The following is a 20100-nucleotide window of genomic DNA, read 5'->3' on the forward strand; positions in this document are numbered from 1 at the left end:
TCTGAGAAAGTGGTCATGTTCACGTTTTATTTTTTGACCTGAGTAATAGTCACATCGATATACTGACCCTATGAAAATTCATTGAGCTGATTACTTACAGGGTTTTTTTTTCATTTTTTTATATCACATCAAATTTCAATAAAAAGCTTACTTAAAAGTAATGTGGGCTGATTTGCAACAACATGGGTGAACCTAGAGAGTATTATGCTTAGTGAAATAAGTCAGGTGGAGAAAGACAAATACTGTATGATTTCACTTATATGTGGAATCTAAAAAACAAAAAGCCAAAATAAATGAACAAACCAAACCAAGCAAAAACAACACATAGATACAGAGAATAGAGTAGTGGTTACGGGAGGAACAGGTACAGGGGGAGGGGGAGAAATGGGTAAAGGGAATCAACTGTATGGTAATGGGTGGAAACTAAGTTTTTGGTGATGGGTACACTGTAGGGAATATAGAAGTAGAAATACAGTGTTGTACACATGAAACTTATGTAATGTTATAAACCAAAGTTACCTCAGTAAAAAATAAAAATAATGGTAGCTGATTAAACTTCCCTCAGGACCAGGAAAATATTCCATGTTTTCATTGAAAAGTATTTTCCTTCTAGTTTTAAGAGCCTGAACAAACGGTATCCAGTGCTGCTGTCAACTCAGGGTTTGAGAAAACTGAGGAATGAAAGAGCTGAGAAGGTTTAGGGGCTCTTTGGCAAAAGCAAAGACATTCCTTTTAGTTTTTCTTCAGAAGGCGGAAACACACACACATAGACATACAAATGAGGCTTGTGGCAGAGACTTGTAGCTGTTCACAAATTATTTACCTCTTCCTCCTGGGCAAGCACTTGGCTATACTGCCCAGCCTCCCTTGCAGGTAGGGGCAGCCATGTGACTGGATTCTGGCCAATGGAATACCCGGAGTGGGTAGAAGTCATGGATACAGATTCCATGTTTGGCCCATAAACCCTCCCATGTACAACACTTGATTACCTTTTCCTGTCTACTGGCTAACTGGAGAGTTCTCTGAGGTCCTAGAAGAGGGCAGAGCTGTAAGACAGAAGGAGCCCAGGTCCCTGTGACATCATGTGGAGGAGAGCCATGTAGAAAAGTCACCTGATCAGGAAAGCCTTTGATGGGACATTGCACAAGCAGGAAATAAACTATTGTGTAAAGTATTGAAATGCATAGCTTATTTGTTACAGCAGTTAGCCTACCCTGAATAATACAAGAACCATTTTGAAATTAAGCAAATCCTGGTCACCAAATCACTCCTATCTTCTCAATGTAGAGCCAGCCCCAAAGAATTTTTAAAATCTGAGAAGCCAAAGTGGCCTCTTACCTGTTACTGATTGACTGTTAATTCAAAAACAGTTGTAATAGGTACCATTTACCAGCTTCCCAGGTGAGTTAGGGCAAGAGATCAAGGGGGCAAGACTCATTATAAGGTATGAGAGTTGGCAGTCCTTTTTTTTTTTCTGTGTCTCCTTTGTTGACAAAGTGCTCAAAACAGCAGCGTTCTGGACACATTCAATACAGGGCTAACAGTTCTGTTCCACCAGAGGGCAATACTATATAATAGCTAATGCACATATGATAACTGAATCCTCACAAAAGTGAGAAATGGAGTCAGTATTTATGGAAAGGGGCAGGAGGCTGATACCAGGATTGTGGAAGGTCTTTAGATGATGGAGTAGGGGACAGTGAAGAAAGCTTCTTTGAGATACGTGCCCCTCCATCTTCATCTCCCTTGCAAGTGTTCTAAGGAGTAAGTCTGCCTGTATTTTTCCTGCATATCTCTAGCTGAAATATCCTGTTGCATGAGGTAGCTAAAGCTACCTTCCACCAAAACACAAACGTGCAGAGCTGTTAGAAAACAGGCATTGAGGGGGAAAAAACAGATATAAAAGGAGAAACACGAGGGGACAGAGTCCCATTTTGTTTTCTCTTGGGCCTGGGGCCTGCAAGACTTTATAAGGAAACAGCAGTTTCTCTAGCAATACCCTGTGGTTTCTTATTAAAACCCAAGGTGGTTGTGAGTTCTGTTTCCTGGAATGGCTGGGGGTATGGGGAGGGGGGCTAGATTTTCTTCCAGACCAAGCTTCTAGCTGAAAATAACTAGAGAAGAAGACATAAATAAATAAATATATATTTTAAACTGTTTGTTGGCATTAAAGAGCAACCAAAGATTTCCAGAAGCAAGATCTCAGAGAGAAGGGGGACCAGGAATCTAAGCCCAATATTTGGCATCCCTTTGTTCTTGAGGTATTTGCCAGTTTGGACTTTTTTTTTTTTTTGGCTGCGCCGTGCGGCATGCGGGATCTTAGTTCTCTGACCAGGGATCGAACCCGTGCTCCCTGTATTGGGAACACAGGGTCTTAACCGCTGGACTGCCAGGGAAATACCTGGACTTTTTTTTATCAAAGCACTGACCAGAAAGTGGCAGCTGCTAATCAGGAGAACATATGATGAACTGCCCAGGTTTTCAGTGGGGATCTCAAAAATCTACTACCTAGAATAAGAGGGTCTTAGCCCAGATTTCCTAGAAGACAGAGCCAGAGGCAAAAGCTTGCATGCTGCCACTTTGCTATGAGATACACCTGCAGGGAAGCTGGAGTGAGGAAGAAAGGAAGTGGGGTAGAGCAGAAGGGAGGACATGTATAAGGGAGGGTGTACTGAACTCTACAAAACACCAGTTCTCAAAACCCTCAAGGTCATGGAAAACAAGGAAAATCTGATACTGTCACAGACCAGATGAGATGTGATGACTAAATATGAAGTGGTATCCTGGAACAGAAGAGGAACAGTAGGGAAAAACTAATGGAAACCAAATAAAGTGTGGAGTTTAGTTAATAGTTATATACCAATGTTGGCTCCTTAATTGTTACAAATGTACCTTAGTAATGTAAATTGTTACCAATAGGGAAAAGTGGTGCAAGGTATATGGAACTCTTTGTACTATCTTTGCAACTTTTCTGTAAATCTAAAACTATTCTAAAATACAACTTTATTTAAAAAAATGAGTAATTGGGTAGGTTAAACCAAATGAATTTTCTCTGGTGAAAACATGAATAATAATAATAATGTCTTGTGGGATTATAAACATATATTTCACATCACTTATATTAAATCATAAATGTATTAAATATTAAACATAAACACAATTATACTATATTACATACATAATTAAAACACACAGCAATAGCTCAAAGGTAGAATGATGGGGTTACATGGTGTTAAGATGTTCTAAAATCCTTCTATTGTCTGGAGAATTGTTAAAATATTTATATTAGATGTTAGTAAATCCAAAATGCATGTTGAATCTCTAGGTTCATCACCAACAGAATAGAAACTGAATGTGTGATTTAACAACCAATAGAGAAGAAAAATAGAATAATAAAAATAATATAAAAGAGTAAGAAAGGAAATGGAACATAAAAGAGGTAGGACAAATAGAAAATAAATAGTAAGTTGTAATGCTGAAACCTAAATATCAGTTATAACATCAAGTATGAAGAAAACACTCCAATTAAAAGTCTAAGAGTAGATTTAGAAACAACAACATTAACCAAATGTTTCTTCAAATAATATACTTTAATTAGGAGGATATAGAATTTAAAAAATGGAGATGGAAAAAGACATTCAATTCAAACCGTAACTAAAAGAAAACTGGTGTAGCTAAATAGACGTCAAAACAAAGCATTATTGGAGATAAAGAGGGATCATGTATGTTAAAAGGGCCACTCCACCAGAAATATATAACAATTCCAAATTCGTAACAGAGACTCAAAATAGAAAAAGCAAAATTGGACAACACTAAAAGGGAAAAAGACAAATCTACAACTATAGTGGGGGACTTTTATACACTTCTCTCAGCAACTGATAGGACAAGTAGGAAAAAAATCAAGATTTAAAAGAATTGAGCTATATAATAATAATAATAAAAACTTGACGTATAACACACATACTGCCACCTCCAAACAGTGATAGATTGAGTACATAATTGACCCTTGAACAACATGGTTTGAACTGTGTGGGTCCACTTTTTTTTTTTTAAAGCTCTTTATTGGAGTGGGTCCACTTTTATGTGGATTTTTTTTCACCAACTATATGCTGCAGTACTACACAATTCATGGTTGGTTGAATCCAAGGACATGGAACTGTAGATATGGAGGACTGACTGTAAAGTTATACTTGGATTTTTGCCTGCGTGCGGAGTCAGTGCTCTTAACCCCCTGGTTGTTCAAGAGTCGACTGTACCTTCTTTTCAAGTATATATGAACACTTGCCAAAACTGAACATATGTTGAGCCGTAAAGCAAATTTCAAAGAACTGAAATCATACAGAAGATATTCGCTAACCACAGTAGAATTAAGCTAAAAATCAATAACAATAAACTTATTAAGTTAACTGAAATTGTTAACTTGTTAACTTAAACTGGAAAATACTCAAATGTTTGGAAACTAAGCATTATTCTTCTAAATAAATCATGGATCAAACAATATCACAATAGAGAGGAGAGACTAATTGAATAATAATGAAAGTACAACATACTAAAACTTGTGAGCTGTGGACTGCATTTTTGTGTCTCCTCAAAATTCATGTGTTAAAGCCCTAACCCCCAGTGTGATGGTATTGGAGGTAGGGCCTTTGGCTGGTAATTAGGTTTAGATGAGGATTGGAGCTCACATGATAGGATTGATACCCTCAGAAGAAGAGGAAGAGTCAAGAACCTCTCTGTTTCCACCACGTGAGGATACAGCAAGGTGTGCACACCAGGAGAAGGGCCCTCATCAGATGTTAATTCTGTTGTCAGCTTGATCTTGGAATTTTCAGCCTCCAGAATTATGAGAAATAAAAGTTTGCTGTTTAAGCCATCCAGGCTATAGAATTTTGTTATCGAATGACTAAGATATTGTGGGATATAGTAAACCTGGACCTAGAAGGAAATTTATAACCTGGAATTCATATAAGAGAAAAGAGGAAAGAGCATCTGTCTCCAGGAAGTTAGAATATCAATAGCATATTCAACCCAAAGAGGTCCACTTCCAGATGCATGAAGTAGTTTGTGGCAAGGCAATGCTCCCACTAAAAAAAACCCCTGGAAACACAGACAACTTATAAAAAATCATATGTTCAAAAGCATCAGAGAGCTACAGAGGCAGTGGAGACCAAAAGATATAAGATTTCATTGAGGGGAGAACTTTTTACCAAATGAGTGCAGAATATATATTATTTTCAGGAGACATTTTTGTGGTCAATTCATTTTCAGTAAAGATGCCAAATCAAACCAGTGGGGAAAGAGAAGTCTTTTCATCAAAAGGTGCTGGAACAACTGAATATCTATATGAGATCAAATGAAACTTAACCTCTCTACCTCACACTATATATAAGATTTAATTTGCCATGGATCATAAACCTAAATGTAAAAGCTATAATTATAAAGATAGTAAGGAAAATATCTTCATAATCTGGGGCTAGGCAAAGATTTCTCAGAACTAGAAAGAGATAACTATAAAAGAAATGATTGAGAGGAATTTATCAAAAGTAAAAATGTCTGTTCATCAAAAGACACCAACAAGAAAATAAACAGGCAAGCCACAGACTGGAAGAAAATATTTACAAGATAGATAACTGAGAAAGAACTTGTATTCAGCATACATAAAAACTCCTACAACTTAATAATTTAAAGGGAAAACAACCCCATAAAAATAAGCAAAAGACTTGACAGACATTTCACAAAGGAAGATATTTGAATGGCCAGTAAGTTTGTGAAAAAGTGCTCAACATTACAAGGCATTAGGCAAGTGGCAAGGATGTAGAGCAACCCAAACTCTCGTATTACTGGTAGAAACATGAAAGAGTACAACCATTTTGCAAAAACTCTTTGGCAATTCCTTAGCAAGTTAAATATGCACTTACACTTTGACTTAGCAATTCCAATCCTAGTTATTTATCCAAGAGATACAAAACAATACATCCATAAACCAACTTATAAAAGAATGCTCCACACACCTTTATTCACAATAACAAAAAAAAAAATTGGAATAAAACCCCAAACCCAAATATTCATCAACAGGAGAGTGGATAAACAAATCATACATATTTATACAATGTAGTGCTATTCAACAATAAAAACAATTAATGCACACAGCAACATGGATTGATGTCCCAAACAAAAACAGCTGAAGACAAGAGACACACTCTATAATTCCATTTTTATGAAGTTCTAAAACAGTCAAAACCAATCCGAGGTGAAAAACCTCAAGACGATGGTTGCCTCTAGGGGTAGAGATTAACTGAGAAGGGACTCAAGGGAACTTTCTAAGGTGATGAAAATGTTCTTTATCATGATAAAGGAGGCAATTAAGTGATGTATCCATTTGTCAGAATCATACAGCTGAAATGTGTGCACTTCATGCATGTATATTTTACCTTAAAAGAACTGTTAAAAATCATCATCAAGTTGAGGAGTTTGGGGGAGTATAGAGGATGCAAGAATGGCAGAATTTGATCATTGTAGCTAGGTGATGAATATACTGGAGTTAATTATACTCTCCTCCTTTGTAAATGTGGGAATTTTTCCATAATATAATTTGTTAGTGAAGGTGAAATAAAGAAGTTTTAAGATTTCTTTAAAGAAGAATGAACGAAAAGAATTAGTTGCCAGCAAGTCTTTATTAAAAGAAACACTAATGGTCGTTTTTTTCAAGAAATAAAAATGCAAAAGAATCTGAAAAAGAATAGATATAGGTATAACTGGATCACTTTGCTATACACCTGAAACTAACACAACGTTGTAAATCAAATATACTCCAATAGAAAATAAAATTTTTTTAAGTGAATCCAATTAAAGAAAAGAAATAAAAATGATCCACATGGAAACATGGATATGCAAGAGAGATAGAAGAGCACCAGAAGGGATAAATATGTGGATGAACATAAATTAATATGACTCTACAGAATAATCCTAATAATGTTGTGGAGTTTAAAATATATGTAGAAATTCATGAGAATAATGAAAAGTTGAGAGTTAAAATACTCTAAGGTCTTGAAATGATTGGGAATATAGGAAAAATAATTTCTTGGTAAAATGTAAAGGAGACGTAACGTATGTGGTGATTTATTACATTAGTAATAGGAAACTAATATAGTATCCACTGATGATTTTTGCCAACACTAATCCTTACTTTGATGGTTGCAAAATGCTGATTTTCCAACTCTAGCACTCTCTCTACATTTTCTAGTTGCCGTTTGTCATTCTGCTAAAGGAAGAGAAAATTTCCCCCGCTCTTTATAAATAAATAAATATTATATGTATAAGTATACATTAAACATATTTATATATAAGTATATATTATATATATGTACTATTATCTTTTTATGATTTATGGACTCATAAACCCCTCAAATTGTCCCAGTTTTGGCCCACGGGAGCCTCTTAAACTTGCTCCTTGTTGTCGAGCCTCTTTAACTGGCTCCCATCATTCTGTGAGTGTGTGTGCCTGTGCATGTGTATTTCCCTACTTCCTAGCATAACAAAATATTCCAGTCTCATCTTATGTATTTCCCGTCCCAACCCTAGAAGGAGCCGTTTCTTGAAATCAAGATCTGGGTGTTAGATGTCCATGTTGCTACAGGGGTGTCTTTTTCTTCTTGGCCTTTTCAGCAGACAGAGCTAGGAAATATATGCGTGTATAATACACACACATATGTATATATGCACAAATATATATATGTATGTGTGAACATATACAGGTATATACACATACATATTTATATATACCTGTGTTAGAAATGAGTTCACACTAGAACCTCCAGTCCCAGTTCATCCCCATGGGCTTTCTTGCCTTCCTCCATCCCATATTTCTACGTCCATTTTTCCCATGGTGAGAACCCTGACTCCCAATAATATCAACACATTTACTGTTTTTTCTAAAACATATAATAGATCCAAAATTGTTTTAGAATTGATTTTCCTACAGCACTGCAAAAAAAAAGCAAACAATAAAAATGGTTCAGGATTTGTTTGTAACTCTTCCCTGACTCCCTTTCTCATCACAGAGTATCAAATACTGTATTAAATATATAAGTAAAGTCGATTGCTTCTTTGCCCCCTGCATTCCAGTGGGATTATGGTATTCATCTGAAATACAATTGGGTTCATTGGTTTTAGTTTGATTTCCATTTTAGGAATGTTCTCCCTGTTCATTCTTATAGATGCAATTTTAGCTTTTGAATATGTAGAACTCTGACATACTTGCAGAAGCCAAAAGTGTGCAGTATATACTCAGAGAAATGTTACCATCTCCCTTGCTTTCTGTCCCTTACCCCTTATAGGTAACTATGTTCATTGTTTTCTGGTTTATCCCTCCTGTGTTTCTATTTGTAGAGATATATGTTTGTTTTCTTATTTTCCCTTCTTTCTTTTTTTCTTTTAAGCTCTTTATTGGAGTATAATTGCTTTACATTGTTGTGCCAGTTTCTGATGTACAACAAAGTGAATCAGCTGTATTTATACATAGATCCCCACATTCCCTCCCTCCCGTGACTCCTTTCCACCTTCCCTATCCCAGCCCTTTAAGTCATCACGCATCATTGAGTTGATCTCCCTGTGTTATGCAGCAGCTTCCCATTAGCTATCTATTTTACATTTGGTAGTGTATATATGTCAATGCTCTCACTTAGTCCCAGCTTCCCCTTTGCTCCCGGCCGTGTGTCCTCAAGTCCATTCTCTACATCTGCATCTTTATTCTTGCCCTATCGCTGGGTTCATCAGTACCATTTTTTTAGATTCCATATGTATGAGTTAGCATACGGTATTTGTTTTTCTCCTTCTGGCTTACTTCACTCTGTATGACAGACTCTAGGTCCTTCTTTCTTATACAAAATGTAGCACGCTACATATGCTCATTTGGACTTTGCTTTTTTCATTTAACAATATCTCCTGGAAATCACTCCATAGTCAGTTCATAGAGTTCTTCATCCTTTATTTTTACAGTGTGTCGTATATACTGTGTGTATGTATCAGAGTATGTATCAACCAGTCTTATATTCTTGGATATTTAAGTATGTCAGTATTTTGCAATTACAAATAATGAAGCAATGAATAACTTTGTTTGCATGTATTTTCATATCATTGGGGTGCATTTTCAGGGCAAATTCTAAAGGTAGAATTGCTTGGTTAAGGGTAAATGCAAAGATAATTTTATTAAATATTGTGAAATTTCCCTCCATAGGTTGATAATAGTTTGTATTCCTACCAACAATGTACGAGAGCCTGTTTCCTACAGCTGTGCCGACAAGGTGTAGTTTCAAGCATTTGAACCTTTGCCAGTTTGATACGTGAGAAATGATATCTAGGTGTATTTTTATTTACACTTTTCTTATGAGTGAAATTGAACATCTTTTCATATTTTAAATACTGTTTTTATATCTTTGTGTTAATTGTTTGTATCATTTGAACATTTTTTCAGTAGGATTTTAAATCTCCCCCCATCCCCCAGTTTTCAGAAGATATATTTATATGACTGCTATGGACTGAATTGTGTCCTCCCAAAATTCACATTGAGGCTCTAACCCCAGTGTGACTATATTTGGAGATAGGGCCTTTAGGATGTAAGTAAGATAAAATGAGGTCATAAGGATGGGGCTCTAATCCAAAAGGATTAGTGTCTTTATAAGAGGAGACACCAGAGAATAATCTCTTCTATTTCTTTCTCTGTCTCTCTGTACACATACACAGTGGAAAGGTTATATGAAGACCGGTGGCTGTGTGCTCTGGAAGAGAACCCATACCAGAACTTTGATCTTGGACTTTCCAGGCTCTAGAACTGTGAGAAAATTCTATTATTTAAGTCACCCAGTCTATGGTATTTTGTTATGGCAACCTAAGCAGATTAAGACAAGCACAATAACTTTACCTGTGTTATATTTTGCCAATATTTTCTTCCAGTTTGTCATTTGTCTTTTGACTTTCTTATGGTGATTTTCTTTTTCCATGCAAAAGTTTTATTTTGTTTTTAATGTAGTCAAGAGAGAAGTATTAGAATAACCTTTTCGGGTAATTGTGGATATTGTTCTCTGATTCTACACCCAAACTTGACAAGTGGTAGTTTCTTAAAGGTTAGTAGTTATGTAGAATATTAAAACATATCACTAGACTTTTCATACTCTGTGACATTAAATCCATTGGTTTTTCTTTCATTTTGAATGGATTTTTTTTTAACCAGTGCATGATGTTGTAACATGCATTTGGAAATATTAGTTCACTAAGTTATACTATCTTATATATCACTAAGATATTTAAGATCTTTCCAAATGTTGACAGATTATACAACATCAAAAAATTATATTAGTTAATACCATCACCAATATCATCAGAAAAGTTTTTAAGTTTTGGGAAGCTGTCAACTGTCAAGCTCGTGGTGGCACACACAAGCTTTCAAAAATTTTAAAATCTGCTCATTAAAGACACTTTAAATTCTTAAGTGAAACTGTGTGTGTGCGGGTTGAAGAATTCCATGACTGCTAACAGTTTGGGGTCGCTGCCTTGATTTATGCTAGGGTACAGTTTTACCCACCAGCGCTTTTGTAATATCAGTGCAAATGTCAATAGAGCGAAAAAGGCAAATGAGGCCTTAGTATTATTGTGAACATAGTCTTGACCCACAGACCCCAGTAAAGAGTCTCAGGGGCCCCACAATGGTCCCTTTGAGCACCACCGCTCTACAGGTAACCTAAATCCTTCAAACCATATTTTCAATCCAGCTGTAACCTCAGGGGGAAAAATATTTAAATCTAGGGATGTCTCTAGGCCTGGAAGAAGGTAATACAGCCCTTCCTCCTTCCTACATACACCGTAGGATGGTTTTCCTTGGTCCCTTTGTTGTTCCCAATTAAGGGTAAATATTCACGTGTACTTCTCTTAGAGAAGGGCATTAACTGTTTAACAAAGACAGGAGGGGGTGGGTATTGTTGAAAACAAGGGAAAGAGTCAGATGTTGCCGCCAGTTACAGATCAAAGAGAGAGAACTTATCTCTGAAGTAATCATGTAAGGAAGAAAGGCTGTAGTGGAAGAGATGGTGGTGCATCTGTTCTGTGGAAAAGAGCACATCTGTTTGCTTGTGGGGGCAGAGGATGGTGGGGAGAGGTTTGTTTCTTTCCTGGGATCCCTCCACTCCCTCGCATATACACCTTCACTCTTCTTGGCTTGATGTGCTCAAAAGTTTAGGAGCTAACTAGAGACCCACCCCCTGCCCTTCCACAAATAAGGTCAAGCTAAACCAAGGAAATGGTGACACCCTATCATTTGACTCTCAGATCATCAAAGGTCTTGGAGAACAGTCAGGGTGTGGCCAAGAGGTGCCGGGGGAAAAGCAGGAATGCTCAATCCTGTCCATTGCCTACCTTGTCCCAACATCTCTTGAGGGCCATTTGGCTACCATTGTTAAAGCTTGTAATCTATGGCTCTTTGATCCAGCAGTTCCACTTCTAAGAATTTATCTTCAACAGTCAGAATTGCACAAAGATGCATCTCTTAGGACGTTCATCAAGTCTTTCTAATAGGGTGGAAAACTGCCTGGAAGAAAAACAGTAACAGCAACCATAATCAGTAATAATCGGTTAACTAAACAATGGTACAGCCCAGGAGGTTGGGAACAGCAGTTCCCAAAATGGGGTCTGCAGACCCCCAAAGGTCACTGAGACCCCAGGCTTTTCGTGATTATGCTAAGAGATGATTTAAAAGCTGTTTCACTGTCTTGGTCTTTGCACCAGTGGTGCCAGAACCATCGTGGGTAAAACTGCTGGTAACTTAGCACCTACCAGCAATGACACCACACTGTACTAATAAACATTTTATCCTTAATTGCTGAGAACTCGCAGAAAAAAAATCCCAACAGTTTCACTTAAAAACGTCCTTGATGGGCTTCCTAGGTGGCGCAGTGGTTAAGAATCTGCCTGATGATGCAGAGGTCACGGGTTCGATCCCAGCTCCAGGAAGATCCCACATGCCACGGAGCAACTAAGCCCGTGTGCCAAAAAAAAAAAAAAGTCCTTGATGAAGCAGTAAAAATTACTAATTTTATTGATCTTGACCCTTCAGGACACATTTTACATTTTAAAATGTTCTCTGTGACTACATGGGAAGTTATGTGTGAAGTACTTCTGCTATATAACAAACTAGGATAGTTGCCTTGAGGAAAAGCATTTGTGTGATTGAGTTATGGGCCAAACTAGCTGCTTTTTTCACGAAAGACCGTTTTTACTTGAAATGGTGACGGACAGCAGGGCTACATTAATATTTTCATGGGCTCCAGGCACTTTTGCTTTTGCAGGTCCCTTCCTCTGTAAAAAGATATAAAAATTATATTTTACGACTATGTATAAAGACAAATATATTAATGTTATATATTAAAAATACTTTATTCTGTCTAAAAGAAGTAACCTTTATTTTCTTCTTCTGATTTTAAGGAATTTGAAACATTTTCATGGGCCCATAAAGTCATGTGGGCCTGGGCTCTGTTCCAAATGGAGGAGATGGGCCTGACTGACAGACAAACTGTGGTTGTTCAGACGCGGGTGTGTGCAAGGCTGAATTCTCCATGACGCACAATTGTAATATATCATGTTAATATGTTTGTCTTTACACCAGTGCCGGGTTTGTTTGTTTGTTTTTGCTTTTGTTTTTAAATGGAGGAAGGGGGCCCAAGAAGGTAAAAATGCCTAAGCCCCAGGAAAGTCATAATGCAGCCCTGGGTATATGGTGGACACTTTCTTGAAAATGAATAAAAATGAACTTGTCACTTCAAGAAGACTAACTGTGACACTATGTTGCCAGTGATAAATTTGAGCTTTCAAGTAAAAATTACAATATTGGGAAATTTATATCTGCCACCATGAGCTTGAAAACTCAGTACTTAAAAACCTTCTGCTGATTATCAGCGGTGATATTGAGGAATGTGATTTTCTGATTGTACCATGAAAGGAGTTCACATTTGGGAGACTGGGAGATCTGTATAACTCAGTGAACCACTGTTTCCCAAATGACCAAGGACTGATTATACCAAATCATGCATGGCTAAAAGATCCATCGAAATAATGGTTAAAAAACCAAGATAGACTATTAAGGACATTAGCCCTTTGCCTGTGGTATGAGTTACAAATAATGTTTCCCTAGCTTGTCATTTGTACTTGGACTTGATTTATGGTGGGGGACTTTTTAATGCAGACTTTTTAAATGTAAAATAAAATTTAAGAATTCTGCTCATCCCCCCTCCCCCAAATAAAATAGATTAATAAATCCATTCAAAACAATAAAAACTAGATTAATGGATTTTTATGCTACCAAATTCAACAGTTATCAGTTGGTTTCAGATTCTGCATTGCTATTAACCTTTAAGAAACTACTACTTTTTGGGTTTTGGTGTAGTATCAAAGAAGAACATTCAAAATTATCTGAAAAGGGTACTGAAATCCTCTATTTTTTCCCAAATACATATCTGTTTTTTTTTTTTTCAATGTAGGCTGGACTTTTTTTTCATATACTTAAAACAGTAGGTAGCAATGACTGAATACAGGAGACACGAAAATCTAGCTATCTTCTATTAAACCAGACAAAGAAATGAGCAAAGTTGCAAGACAGTGACATTCTTCTCACTGAATTTTGTTCGGAGAATATAGTTATTTTTCATGCAAATACATTATCTATATTAACATGTAACTTGTTCACATATTAACATTTTAAAAATGAATAAATTAATATTTAAGATTTTTCTGTTTTAATTTCTAATAGAGCAAATATTGATAGATATAATCCACATAAACAAGAGCTCTTTGCAGTTCTCAATAATTTAAGAAGATAAGGCATTTTTAATTCAAATAGTTTGAGAACTGCTGTTGTAGAATACCTGGTTAAATGTTCATGAAGGATCATTAAGTTTAAAAAGCAGGTGACAAGGCCTAAATGCAATAGAAATCCAAATACATTTCATATTAAGTAGATATGGATACAAAGGCTGAAAGGGAAGCAGTGGTTCTCTCCTAGTCGTATACTTAGGGTGATTTTTATTTTTTTGAGCATTTTTATTTTCCAAGTTTTATATAGTGAGCATGCATTTATTTTGCAATTGGTAAAAAAAAAAAGCTGCTGGAACCCTCTGAGTCTGATTAGGGGAGAGTGCATGTCACTGAGGTGGAAGAACAGGGAACACAGGTTAGAGGGGAAGAGAAGAGGGTGGAGCCTTTTGGAGAGAGGTGGAGAGAGGGCATCTTGAACTGCTCCCAGGGACAATATTCCTAGTGAGTTCTATGAGAATGGCATCCTGCAGGGGTTGGAGGGGTAATGGCACCAAGACCAGCTCTTGGAGGGGTGTAGAGGAGGGGTGTAGACTCTAATCCAAGGACAGGGGTGCATGACTGAGTGGGGACAAAAAGACCCACTCTGAATTCCCGGGGGGGGGGGAGGAGGGGGGAGGGCGGCACGGCAGATGGGGAGGATAGATGCTGGGCGCAAAGGTAACCAAGCCCATAAAAGGGCTCTCTTCAGGACTGAGCCATGAGAACTCAGGTCCCAGATGAACCTGGATTTGAACCCCAGTGCCAGCCTACCTGCTCTGTGATCTCCAGCATATTTCTTAGCTTTCTGAATCTATAATGTCTTCATCTGTAAACTGGAGAAAGAAATGTCCCAGAAATAGTGTGCCTGCTGGGGCTGGTATGAAAGGGAAATGGGATACATGTGATTTGACACATAGTGAGTGTGCAATAAGATGGAAAGGAAAAACAGCCTTGTAGGCATGACCCACTTCCATGTCACCAGGGAAATCAGCTTAGAAACCAAAGCTGGGGTGGAAGTGAGTGAATTACTTCTTGGCCCCCTAGGGTTGCAGATTGGGATCTCTTAGACAATCATGCCCTGTGTCTGGCCTTAGCCATCACTAAGGACCTGGGGAAGAGGAAGCCTCAGGTCTGTATACAGGCAGGGCACCAGCAGGCTGCAAGTGTCTCCTCCTCTTCACACATGCCTGACCTTCCCTACAGCCCAGCTGTTTTCTCCTGTTAAGGTTTCCAGGAGTACTGCTTATATTTCGGACCAGAGCCTGGGGCAGTGTGGCAACGCACCTGGAGGGTTTTTCTGCTGGAAGGAGAAGCTGGTCCACAGCAAGTGATCAGCAAGTGTTTGTTGAGTTAATTATTGCTGTGGCCTATAGAAGCCTCACCTGGTAGCTGGCCCCTGCAGAACAGAGGGACCTCCCTAAGGAGCAGGGAAGGACAGAGCAACTGGGGTTGCAGGTTGTCTCTGTCCCTTTCCTGACACCTCTCTGCAGCTTCCCTGGGGGAATCCTTTGTTTCTGGACCCAAAGAATCATTATTTCTTCAGTTTCATCTCCTATAATTTTCCCCTTCACTCATTGCAATCCAACCTGGCACTCACTATTCCTTTTTTTTTAAATTGAGATATTACTGACATATAAGATTGTGTGTTTAAGGTGTACAACCTGTTGATTTGATGTATTTGTATATTGCCATATGATTACCACCTTAGCACTAGTTAACACCTCTATCATTTCACACATTATCTTTTTTCATGGTAAGAATGTTGCAAAAATCGGTCAGTTGAGAAACCGAGCACCACACTCCGAGGGTTGGAGAACTCAGGTTTGTTAAGCCGGTGCCCCCAGACGAGCTAACGCTCCAAAGTTCTGGGCTCCGAGCTCAGCGTGAGCTTTACTTTTATAGTGCACATGTTTACAGAGGGTGGAAGTGTCTGAACAGAAACTTACAAGAGCAGGTGCAGAACATTCCATTTTTTAGCAAAACATTTTAAAGTTAGGTTGGATTGTTAGGTCATCCTGTTTTTCTCTGTGCAGCAAGCATATTTCACAGAAGCAAAACAAGCATGGAGTTATTTTTAGCTGAGTGTAAGTTTCTAACTTTCCTCTTCAAGAACACACTCACTATACCTTGACAATTTCAGACAGTTGTGCCTCAGATTTGCTGTTCCTGCTGCTTGGAATACTCTTCCCCCAGATATCCACTTGGCTTGCTCCCTCCATTCATTCCCATCTTTGCTTAAATGTCACCTTCTCAGGGAGGCCTGCTCTAAAGTTTGAAACCCTACCCCAATTCACACCCCCATCCCCTTCCATGTTTTGTGGCCCAAGACCATGCTCCTTGCTGCATGAAAGGCCAATAAATCAAGAGACAAGTTGTTGGGGCAAGGAATAGCAACTTTATTCGAAAAGCCAGAAAACCAAGAAGATGGTGGACTTGTGCCCCAAAGAACCATCTTGCCTGAGTTATAATTCAGGCTTCTTTCCTACTAGAAGGGGAGGGAGTAAAGTCAAATATTTCCTGGTTCTGGTCAGCCTCTGGGAGAGGTTATGTTAATTTCTTCCTCCCTGCAGTCATTCACAGGTGGGCCTGGTCAGGGTTGAGCTAAACAGTTATTTTAGCTTAATGTTCATTACCTGGGAGGCAGGGTTCCCAGAGATGGGCTATTATATATGATTTAAGCTTATAGGCAACACCCTTTTAGTGATTAACTTGTAATAGAATACAAAAATTTCTTCGTATTACAGCTTTATTTTTCCCTACAGCATTTACACCATCTGACACATCATTTTTGTCTATAATCTTTCTTTCCCTACTAGACTGCAAACTCCAGGAGGTCAGGGATTTTTTTTTAATTATTTATTTTGGCTGCACTGGGTTTTTGTTGCTGCGCACAATGCTTTCTCTAGTTGCAGTAAGCGGGGGCCACTGTTGGTTGTGGTCCACGGACTTCTCATTGCAGTGCCTTCTCTTGTTGTAGAGCACGGGCTCTAGGCTGGCGGGCTTCAGTAGTTGCAGCATGGGGGCTCAGTATTTGTGGCTTGCGGGCCCTAGAGGACAGGCTCAGTAGTTATGGCTCACAGGCTTAGTTGCTCCGCCACATGTGGGATCTTCCAGGACTAGGGATCTAACCTGTGTCCCCTGCACTGGAAGGCGGATTCTTAACCACTGCGCCACCGGGGAAGTCCCAGTCAGAGATTTTTGCCTGTTCTGTTCACTGCTTCATCTTCATCACCCAGATTGGTGCATGGCACAAAGCATGAGCACAGTAGCTAATTGAATTAATAAATGTATGAATGGCATGTATTGGACACTGCTTTGCAGACTTTTGTAGTGTAAAGCATCATGGTGAGGGGAGGAGGTTACCACCAATGCTACAGGGCGATCCTGAGGGAAGGGAGGGGTCTTTAATGACTCATAATCTCCCACCATCAACTTAGGCAGCCACAGAACAACTCTCCAGGGTATGTATTGTTATCTAAATTTGGCCCAGCTGGGTGCTGGGGCGTCCCCCTACACACTTTGGTGGAGGGAGAGGAGCGGAGGCGAGGCAAGGCCCCTATTTAAGTCTTGGGGATGGGTCACTAACGTCTTCAGGCCAAAATCAATTTAGGAATACAAGATGGGATTTGCAGCGGCCTCTCTTTCTGCTTGTCTGCAGTTTAAAAAAAAAGTATGTGAATCACTGTTTATATTAGTAAATCTCAACTTCGGTTCAAGAGTGAACATTTGCAGAATCTAAGTAAACGGCTTCCATGCAACAAAGCAAATCCACCCTTCTAGTGGGCACTATGAAGAACCCCGAGGGAGCCGGATATTGGTCGTGGGGAAGACCAGGTTTGATGAGGGCTTGTATTTAAAGACAGCGGGAGGTTTGCATTGGTTGGGAGGGGAAAATGCTTGCTGGTAACAGCAATCGTGCTCCCTGCGTTAATGGGAAGGCTTCTAGGGATGGGCAGCAAAAGACCCCCTCAACAGGCTCTCCATCAGTGTTACTCGAGATGCGCAGGCTGGGACGCGCGCTGGAGAAGCGCTTTTGCCAGGGTCCCGACCCTTTCCCAGGACTTAGCTCAGGGCGAGTCCCAGGCTCGGGCGGGACCCAGCGTGGGGCGTCCTGGCGGGCTGACCGAGGGCAGAGGGCCAGAGCCGGGACTGCGGTGCGGACGCGGGACTGACCCACCGACGTCCGGGCGATACAGCGCGGAGAGCCCCCGCGCACGCAGCCGCGGGTTGGGGTCAAGGCCGGGACGCCCGGGTGGCGCGGGAGGGGTGGCCGGACGCGCGGGGACGGGATGGGATGTGACGAGCGGCGCGCTGTGCATTGTGGGAATCCCGGGGCCGCGGCGACTGGTTCCAGTTCACTCGGCAGCGGAGCCGGGCGGAGGGGGCGAGCGCGGGGCGCGCGGGCGGGAAGCGAGGAGGCGGGCGGGCCAGCGAGGAGCGCGGAGAGAAAAGGCGCGAGCGGCCGAGAGGGTACAGGCCAGACACCTTGCTGCTGCCGCCGCCGAGCCGCCCCGTAAGTGCCGCGCGGGCCGCGTCGCCGCGCGCCCCGTCCGCGCCGCCGGGGTCTGGCCGCCGCGGTCTTCCGGCCGAGGGTGCCTGGGAGCCACCGGGCCTGGCGCGCGGCGGGCGGCGCACGGCCGGGCCGGGCCGCCGGGCCAAGCGCGGCCCACGCCGGGGCCTCGCGCGCTCATGGCGCCCTTCCAGGCCCTGCTCCGGCCGCGCGGGATTCCCTTCGGTTTTGTTCAGAAAGCAAACCCGGAAGCCAACTTCTCTTAGAACCGCGTCCTCCTGCCCGCGCCCTGGCGCTTCTGTGGGCAGGAGACAGCCCTGGCCCGTCCCCCGGCAACCCTCGCCGGGGCAGGCGGGCGGGCTGGACTCGAGGCCGGGGGGGGAAGAGGCGCGGCGCGGCGCCGGCCGGCCGGCCTGGGCCTGGACGCCCAGGAGCTGTTGTGCGCGGAGTTGTACTTGGTGAGACGCCCGCCCGCTCGCGAGTTGCCGGCCCTGGCACAATAAGTGGGCCCGAGCCCCAGGTGGCCGTGGGGTAGGCGTCTGGCTGGTATCTGCTGGAGGCTGGAGCCGGGGGTTGGGGGAGACTTGCGGGACTGGAACCAGGCAGGGGCGGGGAGGGGTTTGTCCAGGGCCTGGCTGGAGAGGGGCCACGGGGACCCCCGCTGCTCTTGCTCGTCTTCGGATCGGCCTTTTGTTTGCTTTGTGGTTGGGAGGTTTTTTTTTAAAGGTAACTCTGAAAGGCTGTAGGCTCCTCGGGTGGAGAAGGCCAGCGGCTCGCTGGGGGTGGGGTGGAGTGAGGAGGTGAGTGTGCAGGATGCTGCTGGCCTTGTCACCTGACGACAGGTGTGCGGGATGGGGCGCCCCGCGGCCACTCCTGCAGGGACTACACCACACTCAAGGATCTTGTCAGCAGATTGCTTGGAAGGTTCTTTTAGGGAAATGTTATTCCTGAGTTTGGGATGTTAGGGAAAAATATTCCTGGGTTTGAAAGTAGGAGACTTATGTATTGATACAAACAGCTGAGACAAGCCTTAAATTAAACAATTACAATTACCACGAAGTTCTTGTAAGACTAATGATCCAATAAATAGCATATAAGCATAGACAGAGGGGCACTCCTGCTAGTGTCTCTCTTTCTTCTACTTTTGTGGTCTGAGGTTTTATCATTAAAGAGAGGGGAAAGTGCTTTGTTCCAAGGCTTCATGCTCCAGGGGCTCAGGGAATTTTGAACAGTTTTAGGTTTGAGTCGGGGAGACTCTAGTTGTGAATTAGATGGAATCCACCTACTCCAGGCCACCTTTAGGTTACTAGTCTGCTTTCAGAAGAGTTACTAGTTCTGAAATGGACACCTCATGCTTGCAACTGGAATTAATACCCCTTGTACACAACTAACCAAAGCTGGGCCGCGGCATCTCAGTCTTGCACAACAGGCTCCCTGATGAGGATAAATGTGTTTTTCAACCTATTTTTCTTTCTTTTTTTGAAATCCTCAAGACTTTAAATGCTTCTTTAGTTTTAGGAGAAGAGTGGGAAATCTCTCCACTTTGCTGTTGTTTTAATCTCTTATCATCGTTAATGCTGATCCCTAGATAAAGATGTTTAGTAGAAGGGAAGGGGTTAAAGTAAGTGAAAATTGCTTGAGGTAGGGCCTTTAGAATGAGGAAGGGATGGCTTACATTTTACTAAACTTTAAGAGTTGTCTGGAACATCATACACGACACTCTTACACGTTATACAACTGTAAGTCACTGACTT

At 41.1% G+C, this 20100-nt stretch overlaps 1 protein-coding gene across 5 annotated transcripts in view; it reads left to right on the top strand.

Moving 5' to 3' along the window:
• The first annotated feature begins 18163 nt into the window (after positions 1-18163).
• The window catches only part of LOC130853131 (core histone macro-H2A.1), an 87233-nt gene continuing 85296 nt past the window's right edge, over positions 18164-20100 (top strand). For all 5 annotated transcript variants that reach the window (XM_057734382.1, XM_057734410.1, XM_057734401.1 and 2 more), the window contains exon 1: positions 18164-18349. The gene's annotated coding sequence lies outside the window, so the exon portion shown is untranslated. The remainder of the gene's footprint in view (positions 18350-20100) is intronic.

Source organism: Hippopotamus amphibius, chromosome 1 (assembly GCF_030028045.1).
Source record: "Hippopotamus amphibius kiboko isolate mHipAmp2 chromosome 1, mHipAmp2.hap2, whole genome shotgun sequence".
Classification (NCBI taxonomy): Eukaryota; Metazoa; Chordata; class Mammalia; order Artiodactyla; family Hippopotamidae; genus Hippopotamus; species Hippopotamus amphibius.